The following is a 15,719-nucleotide window of genomic DNA, read 5'->3' on the forward strand; positions in this document are numbered from 1 at the left end:
ATAATATTAACATAAATTTTATTTATTTGTGTTCTTCTTTTTACTTTGTTCTTACTTTTACTTCTCTATGGGGGCTGCCATTTTTTGGAATACGGCACATACAACCCCATACAGGAGCCGTTCCATTCTCTGAAGTGTACGCCGTCTGTGTGGGAATGGCGCATGCGCCGCTCCAACACAGACCAAAACGAAGCTCGTTCGCAGAGCGAAATCCGGCGCCATTTTCATGTGGACCGGAAGCCGCTGCCGGACAGTAAGATAACGACTTCCAGCCATATGTTCAAGGAAGCGAAGACGCAAGGTATAGGAGCGGAGGCAGCAGGAGAAGGTAAGTTATGTTTGTGTATGTGATGTGTGTATTATGTTCATGTATGTTTGTGTTATACTGTTGTCTGAGCCCTGTATCTAATCCTCCTACACTGTGCAGTCGCTCAGAAAATGGCGGCACACAGTGTAGGAGGTTTGAAGATTCAAACCCCTGCTTCTCCTGGCACTAGCCAGAATAAGGGTGGGGGGATTGTGTGAGGACACTAGAGCGAGTGTGTCTACCCCAAATTTGCAGCATAAAGCAATGAGGTTGCCTTACCACATTGACCATGCTGCAATTTTGGGAACTGCTCCCTCTAGTGGCCAGCACATGAAATGTTATAAATTAGAATCTAATTTATAATATTTCCTGACTTGTGAAAAAAATTAAAACAATGTGTAATCACTTAAATAATAATTGTTTAACTAAAAAAAAAATATATTTCTAGCGACACATTCTTTCGGTGTAGTGAATGTGGAGTGCAATATGTCTGACTGAATATAATGTCCTTATGTGTTGCATATGATGTGAATATGTTGTGCTTGAAACTAGGGGCAGGGGAATGTGAAGTGTCCAAAGAAATGTAGTCAGGTTTTACTTTCTTTCTGAGAAAGCTGTTATACAAGTTTTGATGTGGGAGATCTAGTAGCGGGAATTGATCAACCTTTCGGCGCAGAAAAGTCGCAAAAGGGCCCAATAGAAACCCCGTAAAGACCAGGCCATTTTTAATTTTTTACTCCCACCTTCCAAGAGCCATCATTTTTTTTATTTTTCCGTTGATATGAGGGGCTGGTTTTCTACAGGACGAGTTGTAGTTTTTAATGGCACCATTTAACGTACCACATAATGTACTGGAAAACTGTAATGAAATTCTTGGTGGGGTGGAATGGGAAAGAAAATTGATTCCTCCTCAGTCAATAGGATCACGGCGATACCGATTTTGTATAAATTTTTTTATGATGTATTTTATACACAAAAAAATATTGTTTTGTTTTATGCTGCCATATTCTGGGAACCATAACATTTAGGGTATGTTCACACGAGGGCGTCCGTAACGGCTGAAATTACGGGGATGTTTCCGCCTGAAAACATCCCCGTAATTTCAGCCTACCGGCATGTGCAGGCGCTTGAACGCCGCGTCCATTACGGACGTAATTGGCGCTGCTATTCATTGGAGTCAATGAATAACGGCTCCAATTACGGCCAAAGAAGTGACAGGTCACTTCTTTGACGCGGGCGTCTATTTACGCGCCGTCTTTTGACAGCGGCGCGTAAATTACGCCTCGTGTGAACAGACAAACGTCTGCCCGTTGCTTTCAATGGGCAGATGTTTGTCAACGCTATTGAGGCGCTATTTTCGGATGTAATTCGGGGCAAAAACGCCCGAATTACGTCCGTAATTAGTGCGTGTGAACATACCCTTAAATTTTAGTCGATGGATCTGTGTGAGTGTTTAACCCCTTCCCGCCGCAGCCCTTTTTCAGATTTTCATTTTAGTTTTTTCCTCCCCACCTTCCAAAAGCCATAACGTCTTTATTTTTCCGTCAATGTAGTCCTATGAGGGCTTGATTTTTGCGGGAGACGAGTATTCGTTTTTCGTAGCACCATTTATTTTGCCATATAATGTACTAGGAAACGGGACAAAAAATATATGTGGGGTAGAAAATAAAAAAACAAAGATTCCTCCATGGTTTTTTTGCGCGCCGTTTTTACGGAAATCACTGTGCAATTAAAACATGTTAAATTTATTCTGTGGGTCAATACGATTACGGCGATACCAAATATATATAGTTTTTTCTATATTTTACTACTTTTACAAGTAAAAACCTAAGTGTAAAAAATAAAGTTTATTTTGTGTCGCCAAATTCCGAGAGCCATAATTTTTTAATTTTTCCATCGATTAAGTGGTATGAGGGCTTATTTTTTGCGGGATAAGCTGTAGTTTTTTATAATACCATTTTGGTGTACATGCAACGTTTTGATAACTTTTTATTTCATTTGTTGTGGGAGATTAGGTGACCAAAAAATAGAGATTTTGGCGTTTTCAATTTATTTATTTTTTACGGCGTTCACCGTGTGAGTTAAATAATGATATATTGTAATAGTTCAGACTTTTACGGATGCGGCGATACCAATTATGTTTATTGATTTATTTTTTTACTATGCTCTAGGGGGGAAATGGGAAAAGTTTTTTTTTTAACTTTTAATTTTTTATTTATTTACTCATTTTTACTTTTTTTATTAGTCCCCCTAGGGGACTTCAACCAGCGATCATTAGATCCCTTGCACGATATACAGCAATACTAACGTATTGCAGTATATCGTGATTCTGACAGGCTTCTATTAAGACCTGCCAGAGGCAGGGCTTAATAGGAGCACAAAGATGGCGGACCTGGGGGCCTTCATTAGGCCCCCAGGCAGCCATAGCAACCATTGCCCCCCGCGATTGCATTGCGGGGGGCGCGATGAGCTGTTAGAGGGAGTTGCCCTCTCTTTCTAACGATTTAAATGCTGCGGTCGCTATTGACCGCAGCATTTAACGAGTTAAACGAGCGGGATCACGCTCTAGCGCGATGCCGCTCGTTACTCTGAAGTGTTGGCTGTAACAAACAGCGCATCGTATGGAGCGGGTTAAATCCGTGAGCCCGTTCCATACTTCCCCTACCCGACTTTGGCGTATGGATACGTCAAATGTCGGGAAGGGGTTAATTTTGAGGGGTGAGCTGTAGTGTTTATTGGTATAATTTTTTTGGTATATATATATATATAAAATTTTGATCACTTTTTATTACATTTTTACTAAAAGGACCAAAAAACAACAATTCTGGTGTTTTTTGTTTTATTTTTTAACAGTATTCATCCTGCGTTTATTTTTTTTGTTGTCACCGCAGGGGATACTCGTTAATCTACTACTCTACGACCATTTGTACAATAATTATGTATTGCAGTGTATTGTGATTGTCACCGGAGGCAGAGCTTAATAGGAGCAGAAAGATGGCAGATCAGGGGACCTTCATTAAGCCCCCAGGCTGCTATGACAACCATCTGCACCCCCTCTTTCTTTTGGCTTAGCTGCCGTTGTCGCTATTGACTGCGCAATCTGTGGTTAAAAGGCCAGGATCTGAGTTAACACCAATTCCGGCCGTTAGAGCGAATTGTCAGCTTTAATACAGAGCTCACATCCACAGCGTCTGGAGTGGGCTCAGCTCCCTTGCCCGCGCCATACTTTTTCCCCTAAACCATAATGTACAGTTAAGGATTTACGCCGCCCTAGTCACTTTTGCACTTTTGTAAGAAGGGGCTGGACCGCAGCGGCCTGTCAGTTATTATACTTTACGCCAGAAAACTGAAATAAATTATAATGAAAATATTTCACTTTGTGAGGCGTAGCAATGTAGAGGCCCATGCTGGACCCCATGCTTTGCTACCCTCTATCTATGGATTATTTTTATTATTTATTTACCCCCATTATACCACCTTATTAGTACCTGATATACCCTGCACAGCTTACCTCTGCCCCCCACATAAAAAATTTAAATACCAATAAAACCCCCAAAAAAACTACTACCAATCAAATTCGTGCTCCAAAAGCCAAATGGCGCTCCATTCTGAGCTCTACAGTGTGCCCAAACAGCAGTTTTTTACGGGTACATATAAGGCATTGCCATGCCCGAAAGTACCTGCTTAACAATTTATGGTGTGTGATACAAGATGGGCACAACATATTGAGCACTGAAATGGCATATCTGTGGAAAAATTGCAATTTACACTTTGCACCATCCACTGCGCATGAATTTCTGGAAAACACGTGGGGTCAAAATGCTCACTACACGCCTTTGAACTCCGAGCCCCTGCAATTGTGAACCAATGCTGTGCAAATTACCAAATTAGGCCTGAAATGTGCATTGGGCTCTTTTACTTCTGAGCTCTGTTGTATGTCCAGGCAAAAGATTACAGCCACATATTAGTTGATTTTAAAACGAGGAAACACAGTATAATAATTATAGACTGCCTTTTCACAAGGGCACAACAAATTGGGCACTCAAATGGTATATCTTTGGAAAAATTGCAATTTTCACTCTGCAACATCCACTGCGTACTAATTTCTGAAAAACACCTGTGGGGTTAACATGGTCACTACACCCCTAGATGAATGTCTTGAGGGGTGGTTTCCAAAATACTTTTGTGGGGTTTCCACTGTATTGGTTCTTCAGGGAATTTTCAAATGCGACATGGTGCCCAGAAACCAATCAAGCTAAATCTGCGCTCCAAAAGCCAAATGGCGCTCCTACCCTTCTGAGCCCTGCCGTCTCTCCAAGCAGCAGTTTACAACCACATATGGGGTATCGCTGTATTCAGAAGGAATTGCTTTCCAAATGTTGGAGTGCATTTTCTCCATTAATCTTTGGGAAAATGAAAAATATTGAGCTAAACCTATATTTTACTGGAAAAAAATTAGTTTTGGTGCGATCGCAGCATCTAAGACTCTAGAAAGATGGGGGAGCCTCTCTCTGACAGCTCATCGCCCGCAACACAATTGGGGGTGCCGATGGTTGTCATGTCAGCCTAGGGGCCTAATAATGTCACCAAGGGCTGCCTTTCTTCATCTGCTGTTAAGCCCAGCCTCTGACCTTATATAAAAAATATGGGGAATTTGGGGGGGATCTTTCTTATGTTTTGGCCTCTGTAAACCTATAGTGGTGCCTGGAAAACATCCTAATAAAGTAGTACCTTGTGGATTTTGGGGCCTACTTTTTATTTCTGAGGCCTGTGTTTCAGTCAAGTAGCACACTACAGCCACATATGGGATATTTCTCAAAACTGCAGAATCCACGTAATAATAATTGAGTTGTTAAATGTTTAAGAAACATTCAAAATGCTGTTGTGAATACTTTGAGGGGTGCAGTTTTTAAAAAGGGGTGATTTATAGGGGGTTTATGACACATAGACACTCAAAGCTACTTCAGAATTGAATTGGTACCTAAAAAAACAGGTTTTGGAAATTCTCTTGACAATGTGAAGAATGACTGCTAAACTTATAAACCTGCTAACATCATGAACAAAATAAAGGATTTTCAAAAATTCTGCCATCATAAAGTAGACATATAGTAACTGTTATCTAGTATCGAATGTATCCACCAAAATCTACCACTAACATAAAGTACAATGTGTCACAAAAACAATCTCAGAATCACCTGGATGAGTAAAGCATTTTAAACTTATAACCACATTAAGTTATGCATTTCGAAAAATTGGACTATGTCAAAACTAGCTGTCTTCAAGGGGTTAAGAGATTACAATTTTACATATTTATTATAAACTTATAATTTATTAGCATACTTCTGTATAATAATAGATTAAGCTTTACGTCATTATGACAGGCTGTTCCTAGGGCAACACTCAGTGTGTCTAGACAGGCCTGGGGTAATTTTTAGGTCACCAGGAAAGCCACTATCAAGGGATCAGAGGTTCCTCCAGTTTCGGCTGTTAGAGCAGGAACTAATCTGTCAATAGACAGCCACGCACCAACTCCAGGGTAGCATCGGACACTCGTGCACCTCTTCTACAGCGCTGTAAAAAGGTAGCACTGAAGAATAAGGGTATGTTCACACGGAGTGTTTTCAGACGTTTTTCGGGCTGTAAACATCTTTAAAAAACGGCTGAAAAAATCGGAAGCAGAACGCCTCCAAACATCTGCCCATTGATTTCAATGGGATAAACGGTGTTCTGTTCCGACGGACCAGTTTTTTACGCGGCAGTTTTGAAAAACGGCCGCGAAAAAGAAGTGCGTGGTCACTTCTTGTGCTGTTTTTGGAGGCGTTTTTCATTGACTCTATAGGAAAAACGGCCGTTAAAAACGCAGCGAAAAACACGATTTTGATTAAAAAAACTTCTGAAAACCAGGAGCTGTTTTCCCTTGAAAACAGCTCCGTATTTTCAGACATTTTTTATTTTGTGTGTGCACAAACCCTAAGGCCCCATGCACACAAACGTGCTTTTGCGGCCGCAATTCCCCCGAAAATCCACGGGAGAATTGCGGCCCCATTCATTTCTATGGGGCCATGCACACGACCATAGTTTTTACGGACCGTGCATGGCCCGGGAGCCCGCACCACAGAAAGAACGGACCTGTCTTATTACGGCCATCTTCTGCGGTCCGGGTTCATTGAAAATAATGGCCGCAGCCATGTGCAGGTCCCGTGATTTGCGGGCGGCTCGCGGCTGACAGTCCGCAGCCGGCCGACCCGAAAATGAACCAGCCGTGCACATGGCTACGGTCGTGGGCATGAGGCCTAAGGGTGGACTCACATGCATCAAATTTTGTTGCTGAAATTTCTGCAACTAAAACTCCGTTCCATTCATCGGTATGGACCTTCGAGAAATCCATGTGAATTCTGCATAAACAACCCAGTCAGATAAATGGAGCCTGATTTTCAATTGCAGAAATTTCTGCAGCAAAATTTGCCGCGTATAAATCCACTTTTCTTAGGGTATGTTCACACGGCTTATTTTCGGACGTTTTTCAGGCTGTAAATGGCTGAAAGACGACGAAAAGTCGGAAGCAGAACGCCTCCAAACATCTGCCCATTGATTTCAATGGGAAAAACGGCTGCGTAATAAAATGCCCGTGGAAAAGAAGTGCATGTCACTTCCTGAGCCGTTTTTGATTGAGGGCGGATTTACACGAACGTGATTTACGTCCGTGCAACCCGCGTGATTTTCACGCGGGTCGCACGGACCTATACAAGTCTATGGGGCAGTGCAGACTGTCCGTGATTTTTGCGCAGCGTGAGTCCGCTGCGTAAAACTCACGACAGGTTCTATATTTCTGCGTTTTTCGCGCATCACGCACCCACTGAAGTCAATGGGTGCGTTAAAATCACGCGCGCCCCACGGAAGCACTTCCGTGGGACGCGCGTTATTCATGCAACAGCAGTAAAAGAATGAATGTAAACAGAAAAGCGCCACGTGCTTTTCTGTTTACAAACATCCAAACGGAGTGTCATAATGATGGCGGCTGCGCGAAAAGCACCATATGAACATGACACACGGAGCTGTCAAGTGCCTTTTGCGCACGCAAAACGCACACGCTCGTGTAAATCCGCCCTGACTATAGAAAAATAGCTCCAAAAACGTCCGTAAAAAAGCTGCGAAAAACGTGAGTTTGCTTAAAAAAATTCTGAAAATCAGGAGCTGTTTTCCCTAGAAAACAGCTCGGTATTTTCAGACGATTTTTAGTAAGCGTGTGCACATACCCTAACATCTCTTCTCCTAATTCTCAGTTTGTCCTCCCTCACACACTTGCGTTTTAAAAAGCATGTAAAAAACACCACGCTTTTCAAGCAGCATCTTTTACATTTGTTTTTGGTGGTGTTCTATGTAGTGTAATTTTGTACATGAGTTTTTTCAAGTTTTTCTATAAAACGTTGAAAATGCCATGACAGATGCCATACATAAAGCATGCTGCATTTAAAAAAAAGAAATACCACTAACCTTAAAAACACTATTAACCAAAACGCTGTGTATGCAGACATTCTCATATTTGAATAGATTTTAAAGTTACATCTGGCTGCAGTGGAAAAATAAAAAATGTGTAAAATAACTCTACGAATAATAACATTTAAAAAGCAAGTAATTACATGTAAAGGGACCTACATCTTCTTGCTCAGCTAATATTGGGTCTTGACTTCGAGCAGCCTTCTATGCGACGCAGCACTTTAATGTCATCAGTGCTGCGTCACATATAACGTTCTGACGCTGCCCGACGTCATTGCGTTGTATGAGCTGCGCTGAAGTGATGAGGGGTAGCGGCTGGGAAAAATGGAGCAGTGAGTTTAGAATATTTTTATTATTATTATTTTTTTTATTTAACCCCTTAATGACCAGCCTATTTTGGACCTTAATGACCAAGCTATTTTTTACGTTTTTCAATCGTCGCATTCCAAGAGCTATAACCTTCTTATTTTTGAATCGACATAGCTGTATAAGGTCTTGTTTTTTGCGGGACAAGTTGTATTTTTTAATAGCACCATTTTTAGGTACATATTATTTATTGATTAACTTTTATTAACTTTTTTTTGGGGGGGAATAGAAAAAAATCTGAAATTTCGCCACTCTTTTTTGCGTCCTAAATCTACGCCGTTTACCGTGTGGTATAAATAACACAATAACTTTATTCAGCGGGTTGTTACGATTGCAACGATACCAAATTTGTATAGTTTTTGTATGTTTTACTACTTTTACACAGTAAAATGCTTTTTTTTCAAAATTATTTGTTCTTGCGTCTCCATATTTGAAGAGCCGTAACGTTTTAATTTTTTCGCCGATGCGGTTGTATGAGTGCTTTTCTTTTGCGGGACGACTTGTAGTTTTTATTGGTACCATTTTGGAGTAGATGCGACTTTTTGATCACTTTTTATTACATTTTTTTAAAGTCAGTATTCACAGAAAACAGCAATTTTTCCATAGTTTTTTATTATTTTTTTTACGGCGTTCACCGTGCGGGTTAAATAATGTTATAGATTTATAGTCGGGGTCGTTACGGACGCGGCGATACCAAATATGTGTAACTTTTTAACTTTATTTTGTTTTTTTAATAGCAAAGCAGTTTGTAAGGGGAAAAGCTGGGTTTTTCATTTTTTTTCACATTTTTTTTTAAATTAACTTTATTAAACTTTTTTTTCACTTTTTTACTAGTCCCACTAGGGGACTATAATATGCGATTCTCCGATCGCTATTGTAATACACTGCAATACTTTTGTATTGCAGTGTATTACTGCCTGTCCGTTTAACACGGACAGGCATCTGCTAGGTCATGCCTGCGGCATGATCTAGCAGGCAGTCGCTCCAGGCAGACCTGGGGGCCTTTATTAGACCCCCGGCTGCCATTGGAGACACAGACACTCGGCGATCGTATCGCCGGGTGTCGGTGGGAGAGAGAGGGAGCTCCCTCCCTCTCTCCAAAACCACTCAGATGCGGTGCTCGCTATTGAGCACCGCATCTGAGGGGTTAAACGGGTGAGATCGATACTAATATCGATCTCACACGGCAGAGCAGGGACGCTCCCAGCCCTCAGCTGCCTCTAGCAGCTGAGAACAGGGAGATCTGACAGTTCCCTGCTCTGTTTACTTATTCCGATGCCGCGACGTAAAAAGTCTATGGCATCGGAATAAGGCCCGTTAGTGACCGACGTAGAAACACGATGGGCCGGTCACTAACGGGTTAACTGTCCAGTGCAGTTACGTCAGTTTTCTGGCGCACCTGATAATACATTTGTCAGGCCACTGTGACCATGCCACACGCGCCCTTTCCAAAAAAAGAGGTGAGAAAAAAGAGGTTAGTGTTGCAAAGAGCAAGAGTTTTAACTTTTGGGACCTTTTGCGAAAACTGGCGTAGAAAAGTTGTGATGAAATTTTTAGCTGAGATCTGTACCGTACATATTGAAGTTTAGTTTATTCCTTAGAAGTTGAAAACACGTTTAAGATCTTAAGTACAAAAACCAAAATCTAACCCTAAGACCCCATGAATAAGGCCATACTGTATTATGGATTTGTGTTGTACAGATCCATAATACAGTGCTCATAGCCTTCTATAGACCAATACTGTACCTCTGTGTGCCTCTGATTTGATATGCTTGAGGAAAACATATTCTTCTAAAAGCATTGCTCCTAGGGAAGAATACTGTGCACTGCACAAAGTGCCTACGGTCTGTAATACAGACCAGAAGTGTAAGCCGTACAGGGTCCATCCATGCAGCATTTTCTCATGTGCATGAGCCTAAACTGAGTAATCCCGTCTCGAACATTTATGGCATACCCACAGGATATGCCATAAATATCCGATAGATGTGGGTTCCCATCTTTGGGACCTGCATCTCTTAAACGGGCCCCCAGACTCCATCCAACCTTCTCCTGATATCGTTGGGCTGCATTACAAGGATGTCGGGCGTACAAAAACAGACAAGTTTGCTGGGCTACACTGTTTCCTGCAACTCCCATTCACTTCTATCGGATTTTTGGTAATAGCGTAGCAAAACGCGATGGGTTCCCACAGTGCAGATCTGCTGCCTATTTTGCATGCGTCAAAACCAGGAACGGTATCTAAACAGAAGAAATAGTCTTCTCTCCCTGATCCAATTCTGGTTTTGGCATACAAAATGCAGGCAAAATCCTTAGCAAATCGGCACGGTGAGAACCTAGCCTAAAGAGGTTTTATGGGACTTTGATATTGATGGCCAGCTCCAGGCACCCCCACCAATTAGCTAAGTGAAGGGGACGCAGCACTCCCGTCAGCGCTGCAATACAAAGCTCAGCTATGCCAAATGTACGGCACTGTACCTGTAAATAATGAAAAGGCCTCAGTAAACAAATCGGTGGGAGTCGGACCCCCACCAATCAAATATTGATTGTACTGTATATCCTAAGGATAAGCCATCAATATCACAGTCCCGGAAAACCTGTTTAATCCAATATAGTACATGGCTCAATGTCTATAAAAATAAAATTCCAGGCTTAAATTGGACATCGATTTATGGAATATTCCTAGTGTGTGCAGAGCCCAGCCACAAAGGGGAGGTGAAGTGGAGGAGAGTCGGCCGTACAATTGTGTGGCACTAACCATTATAGTCTTTGTTTTACTCTCCCCAACATTGAACTTGCAACACCGAAAAGGGGAAGCAAATCGAGAAAGTAGCAGGTGTCTCTAAGACCTGCAAATGATCAAATTTTCAAGCACCTAGCTTCATCTGTGGCACATGGAAGGGCATAAAAGCCAGATTGAAAGAAACGTTTTTTAGCCACATCAAACCTCAAAAATCGGATCAAGTGTTGTGGGATGATTGTGTGATGCCGCCTGTTCGTCAACGTGCTAGTTATCGCCACTTGTCGCAAACTGAGAGGGACAGAATCCTTGAACTGAGAGACCTTGGTTTATCACTCCAGCAGATCGCTACGCGCCTAGGCCGAGATGTCAGCACTGTTCAACGTTGCATGTCCTGGAGGTTGGGAGAACAACAAGGTGCGCGGAAGCGAAACGTCTGATTAGAAGAATTGCGCATAGTGATCCATTCTGTACTGCAAGTGAAATACATAGTGCGGCAACCAGTGTCGGCGCAAACCATCAGAAGGTGTTTGCACAACATTGGGCTACGAGCCAGACGTCCAGCTACAGGTGTTCCATTGACCACACGCCACAGCTCTCAAAGGCTATCATGGTGCACAGCAAGATGGCAAAGGAGGCTGGAATGAAGGTCTGTCCACTTCCGTGATGTCCCACTTTTGTCTCGAATGCAATGATTGCCGGAGATTGGTCTGGAGACCAGGTCGGCAACGCCATGAAGAGGCCTTCACAAGGGAATGTCATACCGGCACTACTCCCGGGATTATGGTGTGGGATAGCATAATGTACGGTAGCCCGTTCCCTTCTAGTATTCCATTCAGGTACACCAACATTTCTGCGTTACATTGATTTGGTTGTGGAACCAATGGTACGAATATTTCTCCAAAGTGTCATAGAAGCCGTTTTTCAACAGAACGTCAGGCCGCATGTTTCTCGTGCTGCTGTGAGCAGCCCGAAAGGCCTAAACTTGCTAACATGGCCTGCAGCGTCTCCACACATGTCTTCCATCGAGCACATCTGGGACGTCATTGATCAGCATTTGCAAAAGGAGCAGTCAATCTTCATGATTTGCGTGCCCAAGTACACTCAGCGTGGCATAACTTTACTCAGACAACCATTAATAACCTCATTGATCGCATCAGAAGGCATGTAAGTTCATGTATTTCTGCACGTGAGGGGGGATTTACACGAGTGTGCGCGTTTTGCGCAAAAGGCACTTAACAGCTCCGTGTGTCATCACATAGGATGTGCGGCTGCGTGATTTTCTGTGCTTTTCTGTTTTCATTCATACATTTGACTGCTGTTGCGCGAATCACGCGCGTCCCACGGAAGTGCTTCCGTGTGGTGCGCGTGATTTTCACGCACCCATTGACTTCAATGGGTGCGTGATGTGCGAAAAACGCAGAACTATAGGACCTGTAGTGAGTTTTACGCAGCGAACTCACGCTGCGCAAAAATCACTGACAGTCTGCACTGCCCCATAGACTAGCATAGGTGCGTGAAAAACACGCGCGTTGCACGGACGTATTACACGTTCATGTAAATCCGCCCTGACTCTCATACTCGATACTGAATGAATCAAGATGTTTGGAATATTTTGTTTCCATTTTTTATCATTTGCATGTCATTAGCATGTCTATCAATCCTGTGATTTCCACAATTCTAAAACTTTTCCTTCTTGGTGTTTCAATTTTAATGTTGAGGAGTGTAGTTATTCCTTACAACGTAGATACAGTTGAAACCGGGACATACCACCGGCCGCCCGGAATCTGGAACTGTCCCTCTGAATCTGGGATGGTTGGGAGGTATGCAGATCTGGGACCCGCACCTATATCGAGAACAGGGTTTACTCCACCCCTGTTCTGTCTGGTGGCCGTAGATTCCAGACTGGGACTAGTGGAGAGAGCGCGCACGGTTCTCTCCAATCAGTTCAATGGTAGTTACGGAAACAGCTGAACAAGGAGATAAAATGTCAAATCCAAATCCTTAAGGTATATTCAAATGTGGCAGATTTGTTACAGAAATATCTGCAACTGTCCCATTCATCTGAATAGGGCTTGCAAAAATGCATGCACATGCTGCAGAAACAACCACATTTAGATGGAACTGATTTTCAGTCACATAGATTACTGCAACAAAATCTGCCACATGTGAATCCAACCTGAGGCCAGGATCACACTTGTAGTTTTGATACAGTTTTTGGCTTCGTTTTTTTTTAGCCAAATTTAGAAGTGGATACAAAATCAAGGAAATGTATAAAGAAAAGATTGATGCATCTCCTTTCTTTATGTCCATTCCTGTGTTTGATCAAATATAGCCAAAAACTGCATCAAAACTGTGTGTGTGAGATCCTGGCCTTAAAGTTCACCAATCTAGCTCTGCCACATCTGTAGTTATCGAGTTCCTTCGGTACGGAAATGATTAACTGCATTTTGATAAAAAATTACCATTGCCTGCACTAAAGTACAGCACAAATCCTTTACACCTCATTGACTCTAGATTTGACCCCATAATAGCATATTATAATAAGTTCATAAAGGACAAATAGACCAACGTCTACAAAATTCTCCCTGTTCCAACAGCTCCGAGCCTTTCACAAGAGTAGGGTTCTGCTTTCTTATTCATTATACAAGTTATGTATATAGATTATGCCCGTGGCAAAACTTTTCTGCCTCCTCTCGGTGGACCCTTATCTCACATGACATACAAAATAAAATATTCTACATACCAATTAAAAACCTTCTCTCTCAATTTAAAAATTGCATTCAAGAAGCGTCTTCTCCAAGGCTGAAGCTGCACAGAACTCTCGTGAGTGTTTATTATCTCCATATTGGCGTCGGTTCAGGTTGCCGCAGAAATGACTGATGCACTGTAATACGTGTCAAAGACTGAAAGCGCTGAGAAGCAAATTTATACTTTATAATGAGCTGCTGAATCATTAACTGTCCTAACAGGGTTCATGCACATTCTGTAACTAGTCCAAGATCTGGAGATGGGATTAAGTACTCACACAGAAAGGACTTTTTTTTTTTTAGTTAGCAAATAATGTGACGTAATTATCTAAAGGGAAAATTATTCACCCTCCTATCACAACAATTGCAGAAAATGTTTTCTGAATGTTAATAAAATTAGATTAAGCAGATTACACTTCATCTATATAGAAAAAACTTTTTTTTTTTCTTTCTCGGATGTAGTCTCCTATCTCGTAGGTCAAAGTTTTAGCATTTGTCTGCAGAAATATACATTTATTGGCTGTGTTAATAATTTGTAGAGGTGTGTTATATAACTTCATCAGATCGCTTCAATACAGGTAATTATTAAGATGATAATATTCAGAAAAGTGATTTGAATTTATTTTTTTACATTCTAAATAGTACAGTGATTCAAAGACAGGTTTTCTTGTTTTTGTATTTATGTCAGACATTTTGGAAAAAGAGGAGACCCCCTGGAAGAGTGTGCTTTTTTTTCCCCCAAGATTACCAGTGTCGCCTTGAGTGGTTCACAGGAAGAAGAAGTGTTGACATCAGCATTAAAAAAAATAAATATATTTTTATTGTCTCATAGTACAGACACCAGCAACGTTTCGGCACTAAATGAGCCCTTTTCAAGTGCAATCATTAAGGGCCTGTTCACATCAGCATTGGCTTTCTGTTGAGGGGTTCCGTCTGAGGTTTCTGTCGGGTGAACCCCTCAACGGAAAGTCAAACGGAAACCATAGCTTCCGTTTGCATCACCATTGATATCAATGGTGATGCAAACGGAAGCTAAGGTTTCCATTTGCCTTTCCGTTGAGGGGTTCACCCGACAGAAACCTCAGACGGAACCCCTCAACAGAAAGCCAATGCTGATGTGAACAGGCCCTAATAGAGACAAGAAGTAGACATGCACAGACCACCAATGCGCTTTTATTTAGGAATATTGTGCTTTCTGTATACTTGAAGTAATAATAAATATTGTTTATTGACCCTGGTGCTATTTTTGGTTGGTGTATCAGTTGTGCACTTACTGTATATTGTGAAACAAATAGAGACCCAAGTAGCTGGAGGGCCAACAATCAAATTATCAATATCACTAGTTGCCTAAACAACAAAAAGACCCTAGATTTCCCAGCTGCATAAATTCATTTAAAACGTAACTTTTAATTAACCCTCTCATGACCGAGTCGTTCATGCCCCTGTGTCCAGGTCAAATGTTCCATTTCTGACATGCACTTCTTTAAACGATAATATCTTTGCAACCGCTTTGAATATCACAACTATTTTTACAAGACTTATTAGGCTTTCATTTTCTAAATTAGTTTAATTAATTCCAGGTTTTTAATTTTTATTATGATCAGAGAAATCACTAATAAGGTGGAAATAAACACTTTTTTGTATTTATCTTTATATATATTTTTATATATTTTATTATATGTTTTATTACATATTTTATTTTTAATATACACTACCGTTCAAAAGTTTGGCGTCACCCAGACAATTTTGTGTTTTCCATGAAAACTCACACTTATATTTATCAAATGAGTTGCAAAATGACTAGAAAATATAGTCAAGACATTGACAAGGTTAGAAATAATGATTTTTATTTGAAATAATAATTTTCTCCTTCAAACTTTGCTTTCGTCAAAGAATGCTCCATTTGCAGCAATTACAGCATTGCAGACCTTTGGCATTCTAGCTGTTAATTTGCTGAGGTAATTGGGAGAAATTTCACCCCATGCTTCCAGAAGCCCCTCCCACAAGTTAGATTGGCTTGATGGGCACTTCTTGCGTACCATACGGTCAAGCTGCTCCCACA

The sequence above is a fragment of the Rhinoderma darwinii genome, chromosome 2 (genome assembly GCF_050947455.1).
Source record: "Rhinoderma darwinii isolate aRhiDar2 chromosome 2, aRhiDar2.hap1, whole genome shotgun sequence".
In the NCBI taxonomy this organism is placed as follows: Eukaryota; Metazoa; Chordata; class Amphibia; order Anura; family Rhinodermatidae; genus Rhinoderma; species Rhinoderma darwinii.